We start from the raw sequence: 12,804 nt of genomic DNA on the forward strand, positions 1-12,804 counted from the left end.
CTTATACTTCTCTGGAACTTAGAATTCACCATCATACTAACTTAGGTTCATAATAGTGTAACTTAGATTCTTGTTTTTGCATTGAAAAGCCCATTCATTAGCCATTTACAGGTGCTTGTGCATGTGGTGAATAAGTCACACAAAGTGAGAAGAAAAGAATTTATGCTTGAGGGGGAATTTCCCAGTGTGCAGTTTTGTTTCTGCTGCTGAAAACACTTCCAGTTTGAATTCATCATACAAGTTAAATGCTTTTATTTGTTCACTATAATATACTAACAATCAAAATATCAACCAATTGTTTTGTTGAGGCCTGTTAATGAACAATTTTTCAAAATAAATGATTAATTTATGTGTTCTAGGGAGTAAACTCATTTACTTCTGCACACACATATAATTAAGCACAAAGAATGAAATTGTTGATCTGTTCAGCGTGTTAAGACTTTTCATCATGAATCAATTCCAGTTACAAATTTTAGTTATTACAAAAGGATTGCACCTGCTGGATCTACCAAGATATTACACAATTTAAAAAATAGTTTTGATTCACAATAGAAGTTTGGTTTTATCCTTTGATTTGAACTGCAATAATTGAGACCTAGGATTGTCATTAAAAAATAAAAATTCTCAACTGGCATATAAACTGAAGAAATACTAAGATCCATCTTACTCTCAGAGTCAAAATAAGACCAAAATAAAAGTGATTTAACTAAGAAAAAAATTTAATATTTACTTCTGCTCTAAGAAAAAGCAACCAAATTGGCAAATATGTCTCGTACCAAAAAAAAAATTCAGTAAACTATTTAATCCAGAAGAAAAAAAAAGAAAATTTTGAACTAAATTAATATTTAGTTTTATGTTTATTAATAAGTATCCATTAATGCCACTTACCAAAAAACAACAAAAGAACAAACTGTATTAAAAGTTTGGTATCTAAAGACATTTCTGTTTTTCCTTATGTACTAATTTTAAACACAAATTAAGTACAAGTTAAAATTTGATTTATCCTTAAAAGAAATAACTGAGTTTAACAAATTAGTGAAGGAGAACATGAATAGCCAGAAATGAGATGTCCTGTATTAAGAAAACCTAGGGACTAAATGTTGGTCAGAAAAATACTGAATATCTAAAGAAACAGTTCACAAAAAGTAAACGTAATATTCAATTATCTGTACCATGATTTTAAAATAAACTTTGACCAATGGTTATTCTTTAAGATGGATACCAAGTGATGAATAATCATTAAATGAATTCCATATGCAATGAAATGAAATAATGAAGAAAAATAATTTTATTTTATTAAAAATTATGGATAAATTCATTATGTATTATTAATTTGTAAAATTCATTTGTGGTGATTTTTTTTTTTTAATCAGCTAAAGTCTGTTTATTGTTTACCTTTCAACTGAAATGTGATGCATATTTATCTTTGACTCTTGATTATCTAGTTCACAATCAAAATAACAATATGCTATTGATTAAGATTTAAGGTAAAAAGATTATACAGTGTAATTATTTGTTTATATTTTTCTTTGTTTCTTTAGGATTAAGCACAAAGCTACATGAGGGCAATCTGTGCTCTGCCTACCACAACTGTCAAAGCCCAGTTTCAAATGGTGTGAGTCTGCAGACGTGCCACTGGAGGGGCGAAACAATAAGATAAAAATAAAGCCCATATAGAAGTTACAAAAATCAAGAAATTTTGGTTTAAAAAATTTTATGGAAGAGGTTACAGGCTATTGTTATTCAAATGTGAAAAACCTAAACAACCTATGTCATATGAAAAAGGTGAAACATACTACAAGATTAATTATATACTTCTGTTGATTCATTGTTTTAATTTATCCATCACAAATTTACAGATGATTACGTTCATATGAGTAAGGCTGAATTAATGAACAATATAACCAAGTTGTAGCTTGGGCTCCTTTGAAAAAGTTAGGGCCCCCCACAAATGAACCTGAGCTCCAGTATGGCTATGATTACTGTACATAATTCATAATTTCCATTTTGTGATCTTTTTAGGAATAGACCAGTTTCAAGTTACTACCTCTACTCTGGGAAAGATATACATTATACATTAATGAATGTTTTGTGCTGCTGCTTTACTATTTTTTTTTATCTAATTTGGAATGTTCAACATGAAAATACCATTTGTATATGTGTAAAACTGTTACTGTACCCACAAGAACTTGATCTAGACCTGTGTACGAACAAAGCAAACACATTTTTCATTGATTACCTTTATCTTAAATATACACTTTAACTTTTATATTCCAATTTCTTATAAAAGATTCAAAATTATTGTTTTGGAAAGGTAAAATTCTGCTGGTTTCTTCCAAATTCTTTGCTTTAATTGCATTGTAATTAAGAATAATTGAATTGTTAATAGCCCAAATTTATAAATTCAACCACAATGATGACCTATCTTTAGGTTGTTTCACTATAAATTTATTTAAACTTGCGGTTTTCTATTTCTGGAGTCAGATAATTTGTTAAGAACTTTAGGAATGATTCTGTCCAAAAGAGGGTTGAGGGATTTGTTTGTGAATATTGTGGCCACTGGCAAATAAAGTAGAAAGGAAATAACTTAATCATATTTGCAAACAGCTGTTGACGAAGCTGCCTAAGCTTATTATAATAAATTTTCCAATACTCATATTAATCGTTTTATTTTTAAGTTATTACCAGAGGTGAGATATTATAGTTGCTGGAAATAAAACTGCTAGTTTTCATTCATCACATTTGAAGTTATACAAATGGTTTCAAAAACATTGCTCATGTAAGTGTTACTAACAGTAGTTTGAAGGTATGAAGTATCATAGAGTTATTACATATAATCCTTTTACTATTACCAGTATTAAAGTTGAAATAAATGTTTATAGATTAAATGGGTTTGGAGAAAGTAGCTATAATACTTGAAGAATCTTAAGTTCATAGAAGATTTATGAGGCTAGTTATAATAAAAAAAAAACAAAGAAACAGCAAATGCATTTAAGAAACGTTTAAGGAGTTATTTCTTACTGACAATGTATATATTATTAAATATTTGCTGCTAATTGAAGTTTCAATGCTGGTTTAATTCTACACACCAATAACACAATGCGATTCATCTGATCCATCTCTGCAGTCCTTTGTACCATCACAGATCTTATCTTTTGTTAGACACAGACCCAAAGGGCATCGTTTTCCTATGCACTGATCTTCTTTAGCCAAAGAAAAAGGCTGAACTAAATGAGAATAACAGAAAATTATTTTAAGAATTGTTTGCTTACAAGATGTACATGCAAAACAGTGACAATATCTTTTTTGTGAAATATACATCTAAACTCAGAAATACAAGTATGTGTTTCAAGCAAACTTAGAAGTTTCTATAAAATACATAAGGAAGCTATAGAAGTATAATTAAACCTCTATAAATTGTATATATAAACTTAGTAATACAGGTAATTGCTTTTATAAAACACAAATCAAGGATACACCTAGCATACATTCAATTGATCTCTGCAAAAATTAGAGGATTTAACATCGTATAAGACAGGTGTAGTGATTTCTTACAAGTGGAATGGTAGAGACAAAACATAATGTTGAAATCTGAAAAAAATAAGTTATTTAAAAACAGTGTGTAGCTGATCTGGAAGATGGTGACTGATGAATTGTGAAATAAAAAAGTAGAAATGTAATAAAATAAACAGTAGTATACAAAATTGGGCAGACTGAAAGGAGTATAGGTGGACAAGAACTGATCTTTGTCAGTGAGTACTGGCACTCACGCATGATTAGCAAGTGAAATGGGGTATCCATGGGTAAGGACTGGACTTCACCAGTGAGTCTTGGCATTCACATGATTAACAAATGGAATGGGAATAAAAGGACAAAGACTGGACTTTTTCAGAGAGTCTTGGAACTTTCCCATAATCAGTAGGTAGAAATTAGTAGAGAAGAACAAGGGCTGGACATTGTCAGTGAATCCTGTCACTCAAACATATAAAATGAGCTCTCTTCTCCAAAACTTGAAATGACTATGTAAAAGTGATAAAACTGCATTCACAAGACATTTTCTTTTTTAGACATCTAATTACAAAACAGGCATCAAAAAGTGGAAATATCTTTGCTCCAGGTAACAGTTGAAAAGTATTAGGTTGAGGAATAATTCGTGAGCGTTTTTAAATAATTTCATTCAAGCATTATATGCAAGACTATACAATACTTCAATGCATGAACACATTACACCCAAAACATTTATTATGATACTTTATTTCATGTAATACCTAGGTATATAGTATGCATTGTTGTAAACGAAATTGCAAGAAATTAAATACGAAAAGCAGATGGTGTCGAAAATGCTCGATTTTGTCCACTTGACATTTCATTTAATGAGCTGAAAATGAAAGCAAAAATTAAAGACATATGAAAATCAAACACACCATCTATTAGAGCAAAAAATTATCTACCAAATGACATGAAATATTTTGCGAAAGCGTTTCATTTATGAATATATTTTTTTAACTTGAAAAAACGCTCACGAATTATTCCTCAACCCAATAGTTCGCATATACAAGGTGAAGTAGAAAATACATTAACTGCACGAAACAATAGATACTTTCTCTGGCCTAACAGTCCACAGAAAGTAACACCTTAGGCAGAATCTAACATGCAAGCTCAACTGGATCTAGTATTTCTTAACTTTCTGATTATTAATTGTATATAGTTTAAGAAAGTAGGGTATGTATGGTTTGCATACTTTTACATGTGTTCTTAAAAATATAATTTATAAAACTTCAGTTGTCTTTCAAATTAGCAACACAATACTTTATAATTTACCTAGCAATGAAATAATCCACTGTAAATAGTTGACAACTTTTGTGTATACACCAGGCCTTCCTGGTCTTCCACAACCATCACCATTGCTGGTCACTCCAGTTAGAATCCAGTGTATATCTGAATTTGGACACATCAGTGGACCTCCAGAATCTCCCTTAAAAAAAAAATGTAAAGAGAGATTTATAATCTTTTAAATTCAGTAAATTCTATTACTCAGTTGTAATATGTATATGAATACATGTTTCTCTCACACTTCACCCAGCAATACAAGTCTGTAGTTAAAGGTGTTGTGAGATCTCACTTCAGACATTATTCATGTTTTATACTAAACCTAGAGAAGTACAGTGAAGTTTAAAAAGTAGAAGAGTGTGTTACAAGCAGGTTTATACCTGGCATGAGTAGATATATACATTTTAGAGTTATGTGTAACATTTGTGTAATTCATATATGCTTTTATGATAACGAAAATGCTTTTCATTCTTCAAATACATTGCTATTGGAAGCTTCATATTATTCTCATAAAAATTTGTGTTTATTATTAGTATGTGTGTGTGTGTGTATATTCATGGCAATATACATACTCAAGATCGAAAGATATACTTATTATGACAGAACTATGATGTATTCATTGAAAAGCATACAACACACATAGCCCAAATGCTAATGTACAAAAGATACCACAGTTCCTCTGCCCTTCTTACTAAAAATTCCTCAATCTTTGTGTTACTGATGTTTTATTTCAATTACATACACTAACTTCCATAGCAATATAAAATATTCATTACGTGACAAGCATCTTGACCTCCTCTGTCATAACCAGCACAAAAAACATTGTCTGTGATTCGGTATAGTGGAAGAAAGAATGTTTTCTTACGGCACTCTTCTGTAGAGATCATTGGTAGTTAAACTTCCTGGAGAGTATCCGCTGACAGTAAAGTAAGGAAAAGCTAATGTTGATCATGAAAGATTAGACACTGAAAGTTTCAATACTTAAGTATATTGGTTACCAAGATAAGAAAAGTATTTAAGAACCAGATTGTATGTTGAACTTAATAAAACCTAAGTTACTAAAATATTTTAAGAACAATAATTTCATTTGACTTATGTTCTGTGTGATGTTTTACCAATAAAAGATTCCAGTCAAATTTTGATTGACAATGACTGGTTGTTCTTTGTTTCTGTCCTCTATATGTTGTTCAACTTCATCAACAAAGGGAACTTATTTTCTTCAGTTTCTGATATTTACAACAAAATGTAATTGTAAGATCTTGCTGGGTTAGTTTTTGTACTTTTACTTTGTTTATGTTTTACTGACAAACCCATTAAATGTTATAAATGTTATAGCTAACTGTGAAACATGGTACTGTACATAATTCTGCATTTGTTTCTTTAAATAACATTTTGAGCATTTGTGTATAATCATATATATAAGATCATAGTCATTTCTCATGCAGGCAATACTCAACATTCACTTTTGAAATGACAAGAGAACATGCATGAATAATGTTGGTGCCAATTTTATTTCATAAGCAGCACATTCTACACTAAATTATTTGGAATCAACCACACTATTACTCACATTTGAAAATGTGTTCCAACTTGAAGAATAAAAATGTAGGTTATTATTAAGTGGCTCTTAGCATGAGTGAAATCTCAACAATTACTTTTCACAGTGGGTGGAATAGGTAGCTCAGAGCATAACACAATTAACTTTTTTAGAGTCCATGAAATAATTTACACTGATAGGTTAACTTAAATGTTTCCTATCACTAAGGATGGGTACGTTTGCTTGTATAACAATAAATACTCATTATTTTCAGTTATTTTTATTGTATTATTAACTGGTAGTAGAATAGAGTATATATATCTCTTTTCATTCATACAATAAATGCCACTACTTTATGATGAAACTTTATTTTCATTTTTTTGCACAATGAATACCCTAAAATTTAATTGTTTAACTTCAACCCCTTATTTCTGTTTTTTTTATATCAATTTGCAAACAGCTTTGAATAAGGCTTGTTAGCTCAAAATGTAAAAGAAATCTTATTCAAAACAGTAAATTTTCTATGACCATTTTTTCTTGTGTAATATTCACACTATTACTATTATTATGTTTTATTTTGAACAGTAGTAATGCTAAAACATATAATGCTACTTTTAACATAAATCAAAATGTTTAAGTAGAATTAAAATTAAAAAAGCAATTACACTCTATCATATATACACCAACAAATCTTGAATATTCCATCATTTCTAGGGAGAACTTACGAAATATCTGTCCAATTTCAAACAACTTTCCCCACCCAGTGACAGTACACATTTGACCATGCTGTTGACTTTTTGCATCTTTTGGGCTTGGCAAACAAACTGGACATACATAGTCACTACAAATAGATATATAAACAAAACGTATTATTAAATGGTATCCTTAATATATGAAAAGAAACAATCATTAGGCACATGAAATTGATTTACACCACCCGCATATAATCTCATACCTATGGATAGAACTGATGTTGTTTTTACATATAATATTCAGACAACACCCATCCCTCATGATATTGATTTGTATTCCAACTACAAATATACTATTATTGCAATGTGCAAGTATCACTTTAACAATAAATACCACAAGTATTCTTAACAATACATGTACTACAGACTGATACTTAAGGTAAACATTCTTTATAAATCATCTAAATAATACTACTAATACTGGAGTGTCTCAGCAACTTATTTACTGAATCAATCAGTCATGTTCATTCTAATAGATGTTATATGGTATTTCCAGACACCACATTAAAATAAACTTCTGTGAAGGATCATGGATAACAGTCTCAAACCAGACATTTTTACAAACTTTCTATAAATAAGGAATTAAGGATAGGCAACTTATGCAAGCTGTTACTACCCTTGTTTGGACTCCTGACTCCAGTAACACATTTAGCCAATGTAAGCTGTTGGTGCCCCTGCTTGGATTTCTCTTTCCAGTAACACATTTAACAATATAAAAGACATAAATGTCCACTGAAGCTGAATTAGAAAATTTGACAAGCATGTTACTGCAAACTTATGGACCTTCATCATTTTTGAGTCTGTTTATTACTGTATTAATGACACTACGAGATATGCCCAGCTTCAACACACTGCTATTTTGGGTCAAAGAGTTCTATTTTGTAACCACAACCTAAACTTTATGGATGATGGTATTGCTCCAGATTAGCTTGGTTTTGGAGCCTGTTGGTGCTCCAAATGCTCTACTGAAAGAAGAGAATATTTAAGAATTAACTGTGCATTAATTTGAATCCCCAGAAAATGATTTACTAGCAAGCATGAGAGGTTTAACCCTTTAGCTGAGTTGGTAGAGCACTTGTCTGACATGTTATAGGTATCTGGTTAAAATTTACAGTGTGAGTACACACACACACACACATGTAAAAAAAAGTACCACACTGAAGCCCAAGTACAAGTGGTTGTACTATAACCCTAAAATTAGGTCTACACGAAGACTTTGTGAGAGGGGAAGAGGGTAGTAGTTTGACTTGCTAGAAAATGTCAAAGCACTTGCCTTAAATGTGACAGGTCCAAGATTCAAATCTGAGGTGAAAAAAAATACTGTGAAAAGTAAATTATTAGAGTTGCAATCTAAAAGTGTTACATACCTAAACTGTTTTGTCATGAACCATATCTGTCGTGATACACCACTGCACTGTTCCACATAAATCATTCTTATAATATGTGATTATCCATCAATAGTATCACAAAATAATAAACTTCATACAAATCTTTATGGAATGTTTATTAAAGTATAATAATTTAGTTATCATTGTAAACATCAAGTCAATAAATTTGTTTAAAAAACATCTCATATAAAATAGTATTTGGGTCACTTTAAAAATAAATGCAGGAAGTATTCTTTAAACATTTATTCACATAATCAGAACTAGTCAAAGGCATAAAAGCAGTCCAAAACTATTTACAATTTATATATATATATTTTTACAGGAAACCAATGGTTATTATATTTTCATTGTATGAACCTGTTTGTCTCAGCATGGTTTTATTTAAAAAATATCACCTCCACAATCAACTATTATGACTTATAATCAACAAATGTTTTAAAACTAAGATTTGCAAAACAAACCTGTAAATTTTGATATCCAAAAGCAAGGATTAAGAAGGCTTACTTGATTTGATACTGTTGTACTTATTAAAGTTTGTAAGGAGATTATAAAAGTATCATTTTTTCATACTAACTGCTTACACTACTAAAACAGCCAAAACTAGTTTTTCAAACCATATTGCTCAATTATCAGTGTAATAATAAACAAATAAATTCTTTAAAATCTGCTGGGAACAGTGTTGAGTATGCTAGGTTTTATTTATTTGTTTGTATAATGTAAATATTCAAATACTAGAGTACCTGAATAAGACAGGTTTTTCCAACCTCAACAGGGAAATATCATTGATAAATCCTTTATCCACATAATCTGGGTGAATTATTACATGAGAAAGTTGCCGAACTTGTTCAAATGGAGAATTCACATGTGTTCCTCTTCTTAAAAGTCCTACTCTTGCTGTCCAATATGGTGGTGGTGTTCTGCAAGTAACAGGCTTCCTTTATTTGATAGATCAGACTATAACATAAACTGACATGTGTTTATTATTATTAAAAACACAAAAATACAAATTCCTAAATATACTTGATATAAAAATCTTTTTCGTTTTCTAACCAATTTAGTGTACAGTGTGTTAGAAGAAGAGAATACTTTGTCATTCTTTCCATTACATAGGGCTAATTCTTCCATGCCATTACAGAATATAAATTTCAAAACTGTGGTAATGTTTTACTGATCCCTGTTGACAACTGAATAAAACAGGGTGAGAATAATCATAATTTTTAGAATTCCCATATACTTGTATGAGCAGCATGTCATAAGGGTTCTACTTGAATGTACATACTGTTCAAATTTAGGGTCTGAAATAACTGTCATGGTATTACACGCAGTGTCTTAATTATATAGAAAGAAGTCAGCATATGGTGCCAGTACATGCTAGAAGAAATCAATTTTATAGCACTCCAGAAACAAACCTTGCTAAAAACAATGTTTATATTGTATATAAAGTTTTGTTGCTATGCCACAGTCCAGAAAAACAGAAGACTGTCAGTAAAGCACAGAGTTCACGTAAAAGCTTTTGGTGATACTAGTCGGACTCTCCAACAAATTGCTGCTGACTTCAAGTACTCCCCAAACACTGCAAGATCAAGACAGGTAAATTTGAAAATACAAAAGGAAGAGGCAGAACACCTAAACTCAATGACATTGATGTTAAGTATCTTTGTTTATGCAGCCTTTGGGACACAAGGAAGAATGCTACTGATCTCAAGCATGAGATAAATGACCATGTCCAAATGACAGAAAAATGTCCAGATATATAGCATCAAGAAGACTCAGGGAGAATGGAATATTTGATCATGTAGCAGTTAAAGAAAAACTTTACTTTGATCTCTAAATATTGTCAAAAACTGTACTTTTGATGATTAGAAAATGATGTCATGGATAAATGCATCTAAATGTGAAATATATGGATCAAAATGCAGGTCATATATCTGGCAGAAGATTGGTTGGTCAGTTTGGTGTTTTATGGCACAAAGCAACTTGGCTATCTGCACCAAATATCCAGTAAAATATTAAAGTAAAATTAGTAAAATTCATTAAAGGAAATAAAAGTAAAACAAAATAAAATTTAAAAAAAACACAAATAGCATTAAAAACAATTTTTACATCTAGTCTAAAGCAATAAGAGAAAAACTACAGTAATACAAGTTGTAAAGGACTTTCTGTAGCATAACTGTAATTATCATAACTCGCCAGGGAGACTAACAGATAAGTTCAAACCCACCGTTAGTCACCTGAAGTTGGCTTTTCCAGTCCTAGTTCTGAGTCATTTGACATTATGGCCATTTTCAGAAAGTAAAGTAATAAAGGTTTTAAAAGACTTGTAGCAAAATTTTAAATATAACTCGCCAGGATGACTAACAGCATTAGTCTCCTGAAGTTGCTCTTTCGAATATTGATTGAGTTATTCGATGTTACAGCCATTTTTTAATTTCAAATTGAACTAGATGTACTTTGATAAAGGTCTAGTGTATAAATTAAAAAAAACTTAAATAGCATTAAAAATATTAATGGCATTCAAAAACCTAAAAACATTTCCAAGGTGGACAGTGTCACCATCACCAATAACGCTGTCTAACATTACGGATAAACCTTGGGGCAAAACATGTTCAAAAAGGTGCTGTTGTTGAGAGTTATAATGGCAGCAAGACAGTAAAATGTGGCTTATTGTCACCTGAGTGTCACACAGACAACACACTGGTGGGGTACATCAGCCCCATATAAAAGAAAACAATTAGTTCAAAAACTGTGACCAATGCTCTAGTTAGAACAACTTCCTCTTTCTGATCCTTACAGTAGCAAGACGGTCAAAGTCCAATAAAGGGTTCCATTTGGTAAAGCTTGTCTTCACGTTTCTCACTCCAAGTCGACTGCCAACTGACAGAGAGCCAAGCCTTGAATACAGGACCATATTCCATGTATAGAACAGGCACAGCAGTGATAATGCTAGAGCAGATAGATTTAGCTGTGGGGTTGGTGAGCTTGTTCCTGCAAATACTAACATGGCTTGGTATCCAGAAAAACTGGATAGAAGTAGATGCAAAAGAGAAATGGGCCTATCAGTTTTGAATATCGGCAAGAACAGAGTGTGAACTAACGTAAAGCAATTCCAGGGCCAGTAGAGGACTAAGTGAGTCAATGTAAATAGTGCAATTTGAGTACTGCTTAGCTTCTATGTGATCCAGGGTAAGGGAAATGGTGTATAGTTCAGCAGTGAACACAGAAGATGTAGAGGAGATTCTGTGCACAACCACTGAACCACAACAAACCATGGCAGAGCCCACACAGTCATCTGATTTTGAACCATTTGTATAAATAGGAATGAAATAAAAGTGTTTGAAAACGAAATTTGATTCAGTATTTAAAGCTGAAAGTTACGATCAGATGGCGCTATAAGTTAGAAGTTCGCTTTAATATATTTGATTTCTTAGATTTTTAGAATAGTTCCGCGACAACAAAATCACAAAAGTGCTGTTCTGAACACTTATTATTATTATTTTTTTTATAAGCTGACGTAAACAACGAAATAACATCGATCAATTTCATTGTACAAGAAATACAGTAAACAAGGTTATTTAATGATGTTAACATCAAAATAATTGCATTACTGCATTGTTTTCATTCAAGAGCTAATGCTAACAATCTTGATCTAAATGTTAGGCATTTTTTACCTTATAAGCTGAAACATAATGAAAAACCGAATAGATCAGAGTATGTGTAGTTTATGAACAATACAATGTAAAAATAGCCTTAATAAGAAACAATTCTATTGAACAGTATTTTTGCAGCTCTCACATTAAAACAGGGGTGGGCAACTTCATGGCCATTGGCCACATGTGACCAGTAGATATCAATATCACAGTTGTGGCCAGCTCGAGCTTAGGAATCAACTTTTTCAATCATTTATTTTTATTGCAAATTTGGCAATCACCAACTGCACTGCCTCACGTCATCGCTACCACAGACTCCGCCCATTTTGTAATGTCAATCTGGTTTAGATGTTTTTCATCGAGTGTGCGTTGTTTTGCATACGCTTGCAAGCACATTTTTATTGTGCAGCTTTCAAGTATTTAAATATATTTTGTTTCTAATTCCATAATATGGATAAGTGGATAATTCGAAAACTAAAGAATCAAGATGATTGTTTTGTTTGTTTGTTTGTTTTTAATTACGCGCAAAGTTACACGAGGGCTATCTCCGCTAGCCGTTTCTAATTTAGCAGTGTAAGACTAGAGAGAAAGCAGCTAGTCATCACCAAACACCGTCAACTCTTGGGCTACTCTTTTACCAACGAAGAGTG

The 12,804-nt window shown here is 31.4% G+C and overlaps 1 pseudogene across 1 annotated transcript; it reads right to left on the minus strand.

Moving 5' to 3' along the window:
* Positions 1 to 4,143: 4,143 nt before the first annotated feature.
* LOC143223547 (prostasin-like) lies at positions 4,144 to 12,393 on the minus strand (annotated as a pseudogene). Its single transcript, XR_013012950.1, has 5 exons — positions 12,300 to 12,393; positions 9,248 to 9,424; positions 7,093 to 7,208; positions 5,607 to 5,746; positions 4,144 to 4,975 (listed from the first exon to the last, which is right to left on the minus strand). The product of XR_013012950.1 is annotated as a prostasin-like (transcript).
* Positions 12,394 to 12,804: the final 411 nt, after the last annotated feature.

Source organism: Tachypleus tridentatus, chromosome 8 (genome assembly GCF_004210375.1).
Source record: "Tachypleus tridentatus isolate NWPU-2018 chromosome 8, ASM421037v1, whole genome shotgun sequence".
In the NCBI taxonomy this organism is placed as follows: domain Eukaryota; kingdom Metazoa; phylum Arthropoda; class Merostomata; order Xiphosura; family Limulidae; genus Tachypleus; species Tachypleus tridentatus.